General features: G+C 45.2%; 1 protein-coding gene and 1 pseudogene across 4 annotated transcripts in view; both read right to left on the bottom strand.

Annotated features, from left to right (window-relative positions):
- The window catches only part of NRG3 (neuregulin 3), a 1,067,761-nt gene that overhangs the window by 1,036,934 nt on the left and 14,518 nt on the right, over positions 1 to 16,309 (bottom strand). The gene's annotated exons all lie outside the window — the stretch shown is intronic.
- Positions 474 to 5,182, bottom strand: LOC139022148 (small ribosomal subunit protein uS11-like; annotated as a pseudogene).

Here is a 16,309-nt window from a genome sequence, read left to right as displayed (position 1 = left end):
ATAATCCCAGAGGCAGAACACGATGCATGCAAAGTGCCAATCCAGCCCCAGGGTGAGGGATGATTTTTAAAGAGGAAAACTGGGCATAGGGCAACTACTGATTAGCAGGAATGACCTATAACAGTGATGGCGAACCTTTTGAGCTCGGCGTGTCAGCATTTTGAAAAACCCTAACTTAACTCTGGTGCCGTGTCACATATAGAAATTTTTTGATATTTGCAACCACAGTAAAACAAAGATTTATATTTTTGATATTTATTTTACATATTTAAATGCCATTTAACAAAGAAAAATCAACCAAAAAAAATGAGCTTGCGTGTCACCTCTGACACACGGGTCATAGGTTCGCCATCACTGACCTATAAGAACAATACAGAAAAAAATGCATAAATTTTCAGAAAGAGTTGAAATTATGATAAAAGTATGAGTAACCAAAGGAGTCCCTTATGTTCTACTGAATCTAACAAGGACATTTTCTATGAATTACAGTAACAGATGTGAAAGAGAATATTATTTTTCCTACTCCTCTCTAATTCCATGTTCTGTTGGGAGGTGGGAGAGAAATCTGGTACAAGGAAACCGCACACTTCAAAGCTCTAAACCTCAGGTCTGCTGTCCAAGAAATAAGTACATCCAAGCAGCCAGAGGATTTGCAGATAAGAGAATGTTCCACAAACCTGGAGGAGGAGGAGAATGTGAAAGGCCAAAAGAACTCTGAAGATAACCGAGTAGAGTGTGATTTGCAACAAGGGGAAGAGGATGGGACCCATGATCCAGAAAAACAATAGTGATTTGTAAGCACATAAAAAGCAAAACCAGCGATCACTTAGGGCCAATGTGGATTCATGAAGAATGATTTGGGCCAAATGAGTGTCTTTTCTTTTTTTTCTTTTTTTGCTAAAGTTAGATAATGGCACATGATGCCGAATTCATGAATGATATAAAGCTGGGAGGCTCAGTTAATATGCTGCATAAAGGTTAGGACAGTTCTGGTCTGGATAGCTATCTTTTTTTTTAGTGGACATAAGGGTAATTTATTAAGAGAAAACAATAATTTGAGGAGTCCCGTTCACAGATGACGACCACGGCAACCCCCCGCTTTCTGCGGGTGCTGCCAAAGGGGATGGGAGTGACATCCTCAATCGGACAGATCTTCATTCCCCAGCGGGCCAGGGCTCTTAGAGCTGCCTGAGCCCCTGGCCCGGGGGCCTTGGTCCTATTTCTCCCTGTGGCTGGAGTTTGATGTGAAGAGCAGTGATGCCCGGCTCCTTGCACCTCTGAGCCACATCCTGGGCAGCCAACATGGCAGCGTATGGAGAGGACGCATCTCGGTCAGCCTTCACCTTCATCCCACCAGTCACACGGCAGATGGTTTCCTTGCCAGAAAGATCAGTGACATGGGCAAAAGTGTCACTGAAGGATGCAAAGATGTGGCAGACCCCAAATACATTCCCTCCTTCAGCCACCTGAGGTCCGAGGCTGATGACGCGTTCTTCCTTCTTTTCCACCGCCTTGCGAGGTGCCTTTTCTGCGTGTCTCCTCCAGACTCCGCCACCGGAAAGAGAGATGGGAGAGAGCGGGGCTCGCTATCAATTTTTAAGCACTAATTACTTACCTCCTTTCCTTCTTTCCAGAAACGTCTAAGGAAGATACTATGAAATCCTTCTCATAAAACTGTGGGAACAGGCTGAGAGGAGGTGACTTGGCAAAGATCGGTCATTTACAAGGGAGGTGGCTTCAGAGTTTGTGAGCAAGTCCTGCCCTCCTAGCGACCAGGACACTGCGGGTGTGAAGCCCAAGACACTGTGAGGCCACTCATTTACCTCTGGGGTGAGACGGTCAGTGAAAAGAAGACCTCGGTCTTCACGCGTGTGAAGCAGAGACAGACTGCGATTCCTGTTCGTCACCTCGGTCATAGGTGCCCTTGTCTAAGCTGCATTTCCAAAGAAGCACTGACAGCAAGTGTGTGTTTGGTGCGAGGGCCCAGGGCTCTTCGGGAATCACTGGGTAATTCCGGGTCCACCTTAGGAGTTAACATGGAAAGCACGGAACAGTTGAACACGTTTGTTTCCTTTCACTCAGCACCATCACCCTGAAACCACAGTGGTCCATCCTGTGGCCTGGGCCAGGCCTTCCAAAGACAGTCCATGAGGCTGCAAGCCCCGGCGGGTGACTCTCCCGAGGGGGTCACTAGAGGGTTTGAAACCGTGCGATGCCGGACATGTGATGTACTGGTTCTCAGCACACCTATGTCATTCCAACAACATTAAGCACTATTAGCCCAACAGAAACACCAAAGGCAGCAATTGGGCCGGATTCGATGCATCTTGGCAACAGTTATCTCCCTTCTCACCAGCTTATTCAATTTTGCTTTCTTTTATCACATTAGCCCACTGCCTGGCCTTTCAGGAGTTAAAGAAAAGCCTCATACATGACTTGTGACTAATCTGTTATGAGGAACACAGCCGGTCCTCTCACTGTTCCCCGCACACCGAGAAGTGATGGTGAGATGCAATTACATGCCAGGCACCTGGGGGGCAGCTGCTGACCGAGCTGGAACCACACCTGCCAGGAGGACAGGGGCTCTGAGTCTGTAAAAGCAAAAAGAGGAAAAAAATCCCATTTCCTTATGTACCACATCACATATGGCACAAATATCTTTGGAGATACTTTAGAGTCTAATTGAATTGTTCATGGGAAGCAACAGACATCTTTAAATCACAACCCTGCACCCTGGCAGGTGTGCTCAGTGGTTAGAGCATCAGCCCACATCCCGAAGGGTCTTGGGTTCAATTACCGGTCAAGAGCACTTACCTGGGTCGCAAATTCAATCCATAGCTCTGGTGGGGGCACTTTAGGGAGGCAACCAATCAATGTGCACATCTATGTTTCTCTCCCCGCCCCCCACTACTTCCTCCCTTCCACTCTCTCTAAAAAGAAAAAAAAGAAATCTTGAGGTGAGGATTAACCAAAAATAAATAAAAACAAATAAATCCCAGCCCTAATTCCAAATTCCGACCCCTCATATCACCAGCAGGGAGATCACGGGTCAGTTACTTAACTACTCTGCACTTCAAGCTCCTTTTCAGTGAAATGAAAATAATAATAGTACCTGCCCCATCAGACCATGTTGCAATTAAATGAGATACTGTCCACAGTCCCTGACAAGTACTTAGGAAAAGCTCAATGCAGTATAATGCCGCCAAGAATATTATCTTCAATGGTTTCCTTTAGGAAACTAGGAGGCAAATTTCACTCAGGAGCCCAAGATTTTGAAGTTAAAGAGGTGCTGGCTGTAACCACTTCACTCGCAAATGCACCATGCATCCTAGGCCGCCTGTACACCACCTGTAAGCCACCTGCCCTGCCTCGGCCGAGCTCCAGGCTCTGCAGCCCAACTCTACCTCGGTATCAAGCATGCCTGTCACTTCTTTTCCTCTTCTCCCAACTCTGGCCCATCACTTCAGGAGTGTCTCTTTGTCCCTTTCCTTTATTTGGAAAAGAAATCCCAATTTTGAGAGTTTGGCTTGAGAATCATCCCTGCAATGTGCGTCTCTAAAGAAAAGGAAATAGCCAGGTGCCCTCGTGAGGTCAATCACAGAGGATGGGTGAGAACGTACTAACACACAGAGAGCCCCTGGCAAATCCCACAGAAACCCTCTCCTCCCAGGTCACAATCAGAGGACGTCAGGACCTCCTCCTCCGGAAGCAGCTTGGCCTGCCCATCAGGTGGGCACACCCTACATACCTCCTGGGGCCGGTGCCAGGTCGAGCCAGTGCACGAATGAAACAAAGGGCCCAGTGTGTGCGCACAGGTGACCCTCCTTTGTGCATCATCTGTGCTTGCTCTGTAAAAGTCAGGTAATTTTCAGAACAGACTAACCTTACCCCTCCTTCTGCAATCTCTCTTCTCTACTTGTTTGTCAGACCCCATTTTAATAACTACAAAACAGATTTCACTATCCAGTGGTGAAGATTTTAGATAGGTAGACTATATATTTTATTAACACGAACCCAGTGCTCCCTATAAGAGCCTACACCCGTGGTCGGCAAACTGCGGCTCGCGAGCTACATGCGGCTCTTTGGCCCCTTGAGTGTGGCTCTTCCTAAGCCTTAGGAGTACCCTAATTAAGTTAATAACAATGTACCTACCTATGTAGTTTAAGTTTAAAAAATTTGGCTCTCAAAAGAAACTTCAATCATTGTACTGTTGATATTTGGCTCTGTTGACTGAGTATATTCATGGGCCAGTCACTGGCATCATGGACTCTCTCTCCTCAGCGCTGAGGGCACAGGGCATCCCTGGATGCAGGCCTGCTCCCACCACTGCCCAGGGAGTGGAGATGCAGCCGGACACAATATCTCAGTCCCAACCCCGCCACGTCAGCAAAGTCACTACCATGTGTGACGGCCTCAGGACCCCAACACTGTCTGCATCATCCCAGCATTACACCTCAGCACCCACGACTCTCATTCCCTTGGGATTTCTTGATGGGGAGGGGGTGGTCCCCAACTCTCCAAGAAGAGAGATTCGAGAAGAAGGGAGAAATGCAGGGAGGGAGGGAGAAGGGAATTGTCTTTAAATAACAATAAACATTTCATTTTTCATTGAAACTTTATATGCCATCATCATACAACTTGGGTTCATGATATCCCTAACACTTGCTAAAAATAAATTAAAACCTTGTATAGTTCTGAAAACAAAATATTCCCACAAAGCCTCTTCTAACATTTTTCACTTGCTATTCTGTCTCTTACTACCTAAATGAAAATAAACTCATATTTCAACTGTAGTATAAATAACACACGCCCTAAATGTTTTCATGTTTCCACAGCACTTACTCAAATGGGTGAGGAATGTAGCTATCATTCGTAACATTTCCTACCCTGAGCAGCAAAATTTGCTTTCAATTACACATACAATGCACACACACAAAGTTTAGAGCAGCCTAATTTTTACTCTAGACTGCTATATGATCAGAGTGTAAATACCTAACTCGTTTACAGAAACCAGGCTAAATGAAACTGTCTGTTGGCCATCAGTGTCCAGGCAAACGCTCAGCATGATGAGAAGCCCGACTGGCGTGCTGTCTACACAAAGGACATTCCACTTGACAGGTGCTCTACACGCCTGTACTTCCCGGGGTATGTGTTTAAGATTCTCGGACTCTCCCACATCCATCTGGCGCGATGTCTACAGTAACTTAGAGCAGTAAATCTGCGTCAACGTTCAATGACATTATTTTGCCCATTTAGCTACTCATGTAAAGAAAGAAAAACGTTTGTTAAGAGAGAAAATGTTGGCGTCATACATGTTTATAAAAGTACATATGCAGATTTCTCCACACACGCACACACACACTTTTCTACTCATTTTAGGGAACCAGCTGTCACATTCCACAGGTGTGGCACCTGAAATGCTGCTGGCTGCCTAGGATAAACATCTGACCAGCAGGGGCCTACATCCTGGCTGTTACGCTGTGTACTCAAAGCTCGCCCAAAGGCCAGCAGCTCGGAGTCAGCAAGAACCAGGCCCCTCCGCCCCAGGCCTGCGGTTTCCTGGGCTCAAGGTGGACGCGGCAGCTCTGGGCATCACAATCCCACTGAAAGTGAGCAAGTTCAGATCACCACACACACACTCCCTGGTGGCTTTCCGCTCTTCCACTCGGGTAAGAAAGCCTTCCCTGCTCTGGGCGCAGTCCCCCTTACCTCCCTGGGCCAGCACAGTGCCCCCTCCTAAACCATTCCGGGGTAAGGAGCCGTGGAATCACCAGGGATGGCCCATCCAATCACAGTTCTTCCCTCTGGGATGGAGGTCTTCACCCAGGACCAGCATATCAATGAGCACAAACAGTGAAACTGTTTTTCTATTTCACCAAACTAATGTTATGTAAAAAACAGTACTCCCGTGGAATAAGGTTCACTGTTAGAAATGGAAAACATAGCGCATTAGTATTGAGGCGAGTCTAGCCAGTACCAGGGGTTTTGCTGCGTGCTTCTCCCCCGGTGACCCCATTTCAGTCTTGCATCTTCTCCCAGAGGCAAATATTATTCTATAGTTAGAGAGTCAGAGTCAGGCAATTAAACTCATGTGAAATTAAGGACTTATTTATCAACCTCTTTTAAAATATTAGTTTAACTTTTGTTCTTATTAAAAACCTGGGATAGCGGAACGGCATGAGAAATTAAGGACATTTATAATGGGATACAATGAAATTTAAGTGAGAAATTTAACAAAATTGAAGTCGACCGTAATCCCATCACTCGGAAAGAACTGTTTTTGGCAATTTTGTGTGTTGCTAATAATGTTTATTTTCTAAAGTGTTCACAGATAACCAGAGGTAGCTACTGTTTTAAGCCTGCTTTTTATACTGCATATTACATGGTAAATGTTTCCCATGCTGTGATTTGAAAGAAGTGATTGTAATGCCTAGATTGCTGAAAATTTGTGTTACCAAACCTTTGCAAGCATTTCCGTTTTGAACTCCCTCACACAAAAATCTCTAAACACAATTTCCTTCCCCTCTTCCTCCCTCCCTCTCTTCCTTCCTTTCTTCCAGTTAGAGGCCTGGAAGTGGAATTGCTGGACAGAGTAAGGAAACACATTTTAGTATTTTCATATCCAAAAATATTTCCACCCATTTCACTCTCCATTTAATAATGTTGGGGCCTGGCTGGCATTGCTAAGTGGTTAGAGCATCGTCCTGTGCACCAGAAGGTTGAGGGTTCGATTTCCAGTCAAGGGCACATACCTGGGTTGCAGGTTCAATACTGCCTGGTCAGGGTACATGCAGAAGGCAACCAATTGATGTTTCTCTCTCACATCTCCCTCCCTCCCTTCCACTCTCTCTGAAACCAATGGAAAGAAATGTCTTCGGATGAGGATTAAAATAATAATAATAAGTATTATAATAAAACTAGAGGCCCGGTGCACAAAATTCATGCACTCGGGGGAGTGGGGGACGTTCCCCAGCCTGGCCTGTGCCCTCTCACAGTGCGGGAGCCCTATAATTGATCTTCCCAAAGAAGGAGACCCAGCCCACCCATCCGGGGCTCCTCGATGGATTGCCCCAAAGAGGTAGGCCAAAGCCACCTGGACCTGCCTCCATGGCTCCACCCCAGCCTCACTGTGCGGAGCCACCAGGACCCGCCTCCGCACCATGCACGCAGAATCAAGTCCCCACCCACCCACCCACCCACCCGCCCGCCCGTTGTGCACGCAGCCTCCTGGCGATGGATTGTTACTGCATGAGGGCATCACGAGGTGAGGGCATGATGACCACATAGGCTTTTATTAGTATAGATTTATTGCCAAATTGTTAGGGACGGGAAAAGTTCAGGTTTTCTGTAAATCATTTTACTCAGAGGGTAGATTCGGCCAACCCTGGAGATGGAGAGAGAATCTGAGTCTGAGAGACGCCGTGGGAGCCTCGCCTTGGCCTGAGGAATTTCTAGTGCTTGGCTTGTCCGGGAAGAGTTATGTGGGAAGTCTGCTCTGGTCCTTTCCTCTGACTGCTGGCTCTTTATAGACCACATCCTGTTCTTCCCCCACATGGCCAACCACTCAGATTTGAAGGAAAAGTCTTGGCTGCCTTTGGTCTCCAGCCATTGGTGCAGGGAGACATCACGTGAATTCCCATCCCTAACCTGCAGCATTTGGCCTTCTTCACTCACCTATCACTCATCTTCCCCAGCGGATGAGAACTGTGGGGTTCTACTGAGGTGCCTCCACTTCCTAGTCACAGAGCCACTACCCGCATGGGATTAGAAGCCCATCCCTTCCTTTCTTTTCATCTAACTGCCCACTACCTTGGCAACACATTAAAATCACCTGGGAAACAATAAAAAATACTGATGTCACCACTGCCCTCCCACAAAATGAATTCTAATTGGGCAAGGGTGGAAGCTGAGCACAGATATGTGTATTTGATAGCTCCCCCTGACCTTCTAAATGCATCCATGTTTGAGAAATATAACACCCTCACTAGTGCATCTAGAAGAAATGCCCTCAGTTTCTAGGGTGTGGGTATTCCCTGGCCAGGTTTTTAGGGCTGATGCAGGTGTCTATACCTGCTCCCCTACCACCGCCCTGTGAAGAGCGTTGGCTCTTTCAATGGGTATCTATTCCCTTCCATTCCATTCTCTATACATTTACCTTCTCAAAATAGCCATTTGCACATCTAACAAAACTGGGGAACACTAGATGCCTAAAACAATACTTTCATCTCCATCCCCACCCCAAACCCTCCTCATCTGTCAGTCCTCCCCATCTCAGTTCATGATCCACCATTCCTCCTCTTACTCAGCCCAGGAAACCTAGGAGGGAGTTTTATTCCCTCATTCATGTCTTTTTTAAAAAATACGTTTTTATTGATTTCAGAGAGAGGGAGGGAGAGAGGGAGAGAGCAATAGAAACATCAATGATGAGAGAGAATCATTGATCGGCTGCCTCCTGCACGCCCCACACTGGGGATTGAGCCTGCAACCCAGGCATGTGCCCTGACCGGGAATGGAACAGTGACCTCCTGGTGCATGGGTCAATGTACAAGCACTGAGCCACACCGGCCGGGCCATTCCTGTCTTTTCTTCATAGTAAGTCTTTTTCTCGCCATCCAGAGCACATCCAACCTGCCAATCCATCACCTCCAGCACACCTGTCTCCTTTCTAGTCTAAGGTGCCAGGATCCCTTGGCCTTCTCACTTGTCTCTGTTTCCAACTGTGGCCCCTGGAGGGCAGCTCCACACAGCACCCAGAGGGACCTTTCACAAATAAAGAACTTCCCTTACCTAAATCCCCCGTGGTTTTCCATTCAATAAAAATCCAGTGTACGCTCCTTAAGTGTCTTACCTTGACTATCTCTCCCAGTTCACTTACCACTCTGGGCAGACTCATTATGCCAGGGGTGCTGGCCTGTTTTCTGTCCCTCAAAGCCCTGGGACTTCCTTTGTTCTCTTTCTTGTACCCTCAGTCCCAGACATTGCCATACCCTTGCTTCATCTCATCATTTGGGGACTCAGTTCAACTATCTGGACTTCATCTAAGGCTCCCCTGAACACCTACAGAAACGTACTCTCCATCCCATAATCCTGGTCCCCATTTCTCAGTGGTTGAGGGACCCCCCCCTCCAGAACACTCCAGGTGACAGTGGTTGTGCCAGTCTTCTTCCTACTGCAGCCCTGCAACCAGGTGCTTAATAAGTACATAGCTGACAAATAAAGAATCTTGGTAGGGGCCGTGTGGGAGAGGAGCTACGCATGCTTGCTCATGTCCCTAACTTATCGGAACAGATTTGTTCCCCCTTAAGCCATAATAAACAATTGTTCTCACACAATGTTTCAAAAATAAACAGAAGAAAACAAAGTCCGGAATTCTCACTCTGTGGAAATTAAATCTACTACTATATTTGAATTTTTAAAAAATATTTACATGGAACCGAACCGGTTTGGCTCAGTGGATAGAGCGTCGGCCTGCAGACTCAAGGGTCCCGGGTTCAATTCTGGTCAAGGGCATGTACCCTGGTTGCGGGCACATCCCCAGTGGGGGGTGTGCAGGAGGCAGCTGATCGATCTCTCTCATCAATGTTTCTAACTCTCTATCCCTCTCCCTTCTCTGTAAAAAATCAATAAAATATATTTTTAAAAAAATATTTACATCAAAAGAGAAAAATGAGAAATAAGAAAATGTCAATGGGATGAGTTTTAGCTTTCTCCAGAAATAGAACTCATCCTCTTTCATCTCAGCATATAAAACCTCACTTAATAGTCTGCAGAATCTATCAAGATACACTTTGGGAAAAGAAAAAAATACTTTGGAAAAGCATTCTTTCCTCAGCATTGAGAACCGGTTCTTAAGAGCAATCAACCTGAAGAGAAATGGCAGGAGATGGGACAGTGAGAAAATGAGAGGAAGGGCTCTTCACTCCTCAGAGGCACACTTCCCCGCCGCCCTGTTTGGTGTCAGGAATGGAGCCATGGGAGATTGACACTGTGCTCACTCTCACACTGAGCACCCCGCCATCGGGGCCGCCACACCACAAGCGCGTGCAGGTTGAGGCTGCCTTCCTCAGGCTGAGGAATTCAAGCCCAGATGCCTGGGAACTGATATTTACTGGGCACCACTGTTGTGGGATTTACATTTTCACAGCATCCTTCTCCTCCTCTCCACGGGGCTTTCCAGCTGAATTTGTTTTCAAACCAATGGTTCCTAAGTACAAAACTAAATATTTAAGGTTAAATGTAGCTCCCAGAAAGAAAACATCAGCTCACAACATAAATGATATTCAGCCTCTCGTGATTTCAATTGGCTCTAATGCTCATACATCCAAACATCCCTTGGTCCCCAAAGCCTAAGTTAGCAAACTATCCACACCTTGGTTTGCAAGATGGTTAGATACCTGCAGATGTCACAGCAGTCTTATGGGCTACAGAACAGCCATTCACTCAGCTCTTTAAAATGAGGACATCAAGACCCATGGAGACAGACCCCACCAAACTCAGGTATCTAATAGGAAGCAAAACATGAATTCTCCCAGACTTAACAGCCACTGCTCTTTCTACAGTACACAGCACAGAGAGACATTATCATTATAAATCACATCATTAAAAGAGTAACCATGATCAAAAGAAAAACAACAACTATTACAAGCATTCCAATTCTAACTGCGGATTTTCAACCTAATTAGATGGCAACAGCATCAGGAAGTGGAAAACAAAACAAAAAGTTAACATAAACATGAAATGAAATCCACGTGGCCACCAGACTGAACTGGTGGGGGTTCCCTTCAGACCGCTGAGGTTAGGCTGGCTGAGGGCATGTGGACCAATCCTCTGACCATGCAGCTCTATCCATCTGGGGGGTCGTTAGCATTCATTAGTGTCTGGTGTGAGTGTGGGTGACCCGCCACGGCAGGGGCCTCTGAGCCGGACAAACCAAGCAGGTACTTGCAGCCCCATGTCTGTCTCCCTGCTCCTCAGGGAGAGAGGGAGCCGAAGGGAAGCAGACGCCAAAAGGCCGGAGCTGCAGGATGCTGGCGCGGCCCTGCTCTTTCTCGGCGGTTCTATTTTTGGAGTGTGACATTTGAAGATCCGGTGTCACTGCGTGATCTGATGCTCCCCACCTCTCCACCGCTGCTGGGGTTCCCCGGGTTTCCATGGCACTTCTTAATGGGAACAGCAGACTCTGGCTCCTGGAGACAGCGCTGTGGCAAGGGCAGGGACAGAGCTGCTTACCTGCTCTTCCCTGGAAGCTGAGCCTCGCCTTCAGCCCAACACCCACAGTGTGGGGCAGAACAGTGTATTGAAATAAACCAAGAGCCCTAACCAGTTTGGTTCAGTGGATAGAGCGTCAGCCTGTGGACTGAAAGGTCCTAGGTTCGATTCTGGTCAAGGGCATGTACCTTGGTTGGGGGCACATCCCCAGTAGGAGGTGTGCAGGACGCAGCTGATCGATGTTTCTCTCTCATCGATGTTTCTAACTCTCTATCCCTCTCCCTCCTTCTCTGTAAAAAAATCAAGAAAATATATTTTTTTAAAAAAAGAAATAAACCAAGAGGACAGAATGCTGAGGAGCTCCCGACAGGACAGGGACAGGGGAGCTAGGGCAGTCCCCGGCACTGTCCACACGCAGAGAGAAGTTAGCACTCAAGTGCTCCGGACTTCCAGACTACTACTATTTTAGCTCAGTGTGTATGTGTGTGTGCAAACAGTGTTCGTTACCAGCATTTCACTAGCTATGCAAGTGTAGGCTACCGTGTAGCACTGGCTCTACTGATGCCCAATAAGCCAGGATGCTCCTGCCCCTCAGGCACTTAGTCAAGAACAGCTGCACCTTATGCCTTATTTGCTGCCTCCTCGTGACCGTGACCCACCTCCTTTCCACAGCACTATCTCTGGGTTTAAGGGTGAAGAAACGTTGCTTTAAGTTACACCAGGCAGCTTTGGTACTTCCAGGCCTCACCTCTCCCGACAGCATCCTGGGCCAGTGAAGCCTGGATAATGCAGAGGTGCATGGCCATGCAGTGTACGCAGCCAGGAAATGCTCACAGACCCCACCTTCCATTTCATAACCATCTAACATCGCTTACTGTCACTTGTAATTAAAGAAATACAAGACAGTATTTCAAACCAGCTGGTTGGCGAAGGGTTCTTTTGTTAGTTGGGTGGTTTTGTTGTTCCTGTTATGTAGCACCTATGATCATGGGGGCGGGTATGGGAAGAAGGAACATTCTGACACTGTGATGCAAAAATGTGAATGAGAACATAGGAATTTGGATTTTAAAAATGTAAGTTTTTTGGTGGAACTGTAATTGGTACAGCCACTACAGAAAATGATAAGATCCTTGAAAAATTAAAAATAGGACTACCAGATGATCCAACAATTCCACTTCTGGGAATATATCCAAAGGAAATGAAATCAAAAAGATATCTGCACCCCATGTTCACAGCGGCATTATTTACAATAGCGAAGACACGGAAATAACCTAAGTGTCCATCCATTGATAAATGGATGAAAAAGCTATGGTGTATATACACAATGGAATATTATTGTGCCATAAACACACACACACACACACACACACACACACACACAAAACGAGAAACTCCTACCAGTTGCAACAACATGGATGAGCCGTGAGGCATTATGCTAAGTGAAATAAGTCAGACAGAGAAAAACAAATACTATATGGTCTCACTTATATATGGCATTGCAACAGCAACAACCAAAAAAGAAAAAAAAAACAAACCAAATTCATAGAAAATCAGATCAGACTGTGGTTTGGGAGGGGAAATAAGAATAAGTTGGTCAAAAGGAACAAACTTCCAGTTATAAGATGAGTAAGTCCTAGGGATGTAATGTACACCAGGACTCCGGCTAGCACTGCTACGTGACACACAGGAAAGCTGTTTAGAGAGTAAATCCTGAGTTCTCATCACAAGGAGAAAATGTTCCCTTGTTTTCTTCTTATTGAATCTAGATGAGAAGATGGATGTTTGCTGAAGCTACAGTGATAATCATTTCACAATACGTATAAATCAAATCATCATGCTGTATACCTTAAACTTATACAATGATGTATGTCAATTATTTCTCAATAAAACTGGAAAATATTTTAAGAGCATGTGAAAGATACAAGAAGAAACAGACAAGCTTTTGGCTTAATAATAACTTCCTTTATAACTCTTCAAAATGTGATTTTTGTTTTAGTGGTAGACTTATTTTTAAAGTAAGCTTTGTTTGCATATATATTGGCCAACAGTTTCCATTCCATTATGTGGCTGAATTTTATATAATAATGACCAAATTGGAACAAATTAAATTCTCAAATGGTAATAAGCTCATTATATTTCAGTATGTCAATATACTTCAGCACAGAACCATTAAAATAAGGTCGTAGGTATTCTGACATAGAAATATTTTAACATAAAGGGCAAAAAGACAGTGAAAAGAATATTACAGCAAAATTTCATGTCACAAAAATATACATTTCATAGAGCGAAACCTTGGGCTGATATTCAGCAAAAAGATATAGTAATAAAAGAAATTGCAGTAGACTTTTATTTTCATCTTATTGCTTATATTTTCTAATTTTCTATAGTGAACATGTCCTGTTAGGAATAAAGAGGAAAGGGGTCCAAAAATATATGAAATATTAACACTAGCCACCTCGGATTTTATTTAAATGTCTCCCTGACGCTGGCACAACTCAGAACTGAGTCCAACCAACAGATGGAACCACATTCCCATATCGAAATCCCCATCCCAATCAGCATGCAGGAAATCAGACCTCACAGGAAGGTGTTTATAGTAGTGCCTTAGATATGCCATTTCTTAGTCCTCTGTTGTTCTTGTGACACTGTAAAATTTAGCAACTAGGAATTCTGTTTAATGAAGGGAAATACTGTGATTATATCTAGAACTGGATGAATTTAAACTTCCAAACAAAATATTTTGCATGTGGCAGTAATTCCCCCAGGTCTCCTCTTACCTCTATCTTTGGAATCAATTTACTTTCATATGTATATAATATACTAGTATACACACACATACATATACATATACATATATATATATGCATATATACTAATATATGTACAAGCATATATATACTTTGCAATAATAGACCTACAGCTGGCTACCAAGCTCTGTATCTGTCACAAGGATAAGCAATTCTTTTCTAAAGCTGTTAACAAGCGAAGTTCAGGAAACTGTGGGGCATAATCACGCCCCCTATGTTAGCACACCAAAACATGTGTTTTACTAACCGCTAAACTGCAAAACATCCTACCAAAAATATGCACACAAAAAAGCCTCTGGGGGGTGGAAGGGAGCCAGCAAATCAAAAACTCCACTGAAATTTTCATCTCAAATTTAGAACTTGGCCTCAGGAATCTTTGCCACAAGGAGACTCCGGGAATGGCTCCTCCAACTGCCTCACGTATAGGAGAAACCTGAGATTTCTGAGACTGAGAACTGAGCAACGGAACTGGGCCTACATTCCCACACCAGGCCCAGGGGCCTTCCCACTGTCAGTAATTGCTTATCTCCCTTTAGAAATCGTTCTTCTAATTAGCTTATTTCCAATCTTCCTTGGAAGCTAAGGGGAAAAAAAGTAACGATTAACAAGATTAAGCAAAGGGACATAACCTTCCCTAAGGGAACACCCCCCCCACCCCCGCACCCCCTCTCCATGGACATCACCTCCTGCTCATCAGGTCCCTCTGCTCAGTGTACAATATGGTGCAGCATGGCAGAGGACGTGGTCCACTAGGAACGGGGAGATTAAAGAGCCTGAGTGATCTACCGGCTCCAGAGTCCTGGCTCAGACACCTCACGTGCGCTGTTCTCTGATGCCACAGTGTCACCCACTCCACGCCTCGGAGAGGCAGGAGAGGGTCGAAGCTGGGCCACGGCGCCCCGCTCATCAAACAGGCTCCTGAGAATGGCTTTCCCTCTGTGAATCTCTCTCTCCCAGGGCCCATGGCAACAATTCTCCTTCATCAAAAGCAAAAATGGATCAAACATTCAAACAGCCGGATTTTCCCGACACAAAAACATCTCTATTTTGGGAAGGTTCAGAGGTTCAGCTAATTGCATGTAACTAATAACTGAAGATTAAAGTGAACGTCCCAGCCCAGCAGCGCAAAGAAATGGATGGAGCCACGAGGGCGCTCTTCCCCAATGTGGCCTGGCGCAGCTTATACTCGTGCAATTCATTTCAGACCTTGAAGCTGATATTTTGAGAAAAGAAAGCAGTTCTGGCTGGGGGAACAGAGACTCTCATCTGGCAAAGGAGTAATGTCAGGGGAAAAGTGGAAAAAGTCAGTGGCAAACTTCCACAAAGTGATTTTACAAGAACTGCTGGCCAGAGATGGCCTTCTCTATGGTTCGCTCACTAAGAGACTCCTGTCAGCATAAAGAGCTCACTGCCCGGCAATCTAATTCAATTTCCACCACGCGATGGAGCACATAAAGACTTCCTGTACCTGGCAATTAGTCTTCAAACGCTACCACTTAGATATGCAGCAATTTTATGGCAACTGGGATGAGAACACACATATTCACTGTAACATTTAACAACTGCACTTACACATTGTAGAATACAAAGGAGTTAGAGTTGCAGATTGTATAATATGTTGGGTATGTCTGCATTTTTGTATATGTGGACTAGAGGGACAAAATGCAAATATTGTGATATGAGTGAAATTTGAAGAAAAAATTTTCCAGAATTTATAAAGTTTGTTGTGATAAAATTATAGTAGTGTATGCTCTTTAATAGCTTTTCAATATTTTTGCTCAAAATATTTAAGGTGTTGCAACCAAGCATCAAAGTCCTTATGACTGATATCATTTTTTTAATTAATGAAGGATTTCAAATTGTGAAAAGATTTTGCAAATTTCTCCCCTCCCCCAGTTCAATTAAATGAAGCGCTCCGGCTCCTCGCCAGCTCCACTAGGCGGAGGGCATAATCCCGGCTCTGCCATTCTGGCAGGAATTGTTCCGACGCCAATCCCTGTGGCCGTCAGCTGCACAAAGCCTACCACAAGGTGCCGGCAGGAGGAGCGGTGCTTTGCAAGCAGCACGTTCTACTGGACCATTTTTCTTTAGGGTTAACGGTTCTGTGTTATCTGGTCATTTAGAAGTAATAGAGCTCTTTAGACTTTTACAACACTCAGCCATTTGCAGTGCATTGTCGGAAGCAGCATTTCATTATTTATCATAAATTACTCAGAGCTGCTCGCAATGAAAGATGAGCATCACTGTGGTACCAGAAGGTCACAGAGAAGCCTACAAAACCAAACGATGAAGGG

The sequence above is a fragment of the Myotis yumanensis genome, unplaced genomic scaffold, assembly GCF_028538775.1.
Source record: "Myotis yumanensis isolate MYYU_CA2020_CCGP unplaced genomic scaffold, mMyoYum1.0.hap1 SCAF_13, whole genome shotgun sequence".
Classification (NCBI taxonomy): Eukaryota; Metazoa; Chordata; class Mammalia; order Chiroptera; family Vespertilionidae; genus Myotis; species Myotis yumanensis.
Note: the sequence above shows the minus strand (reverse complement) of the source record. Positions and strands in the feature narration are given on the sequence as shown.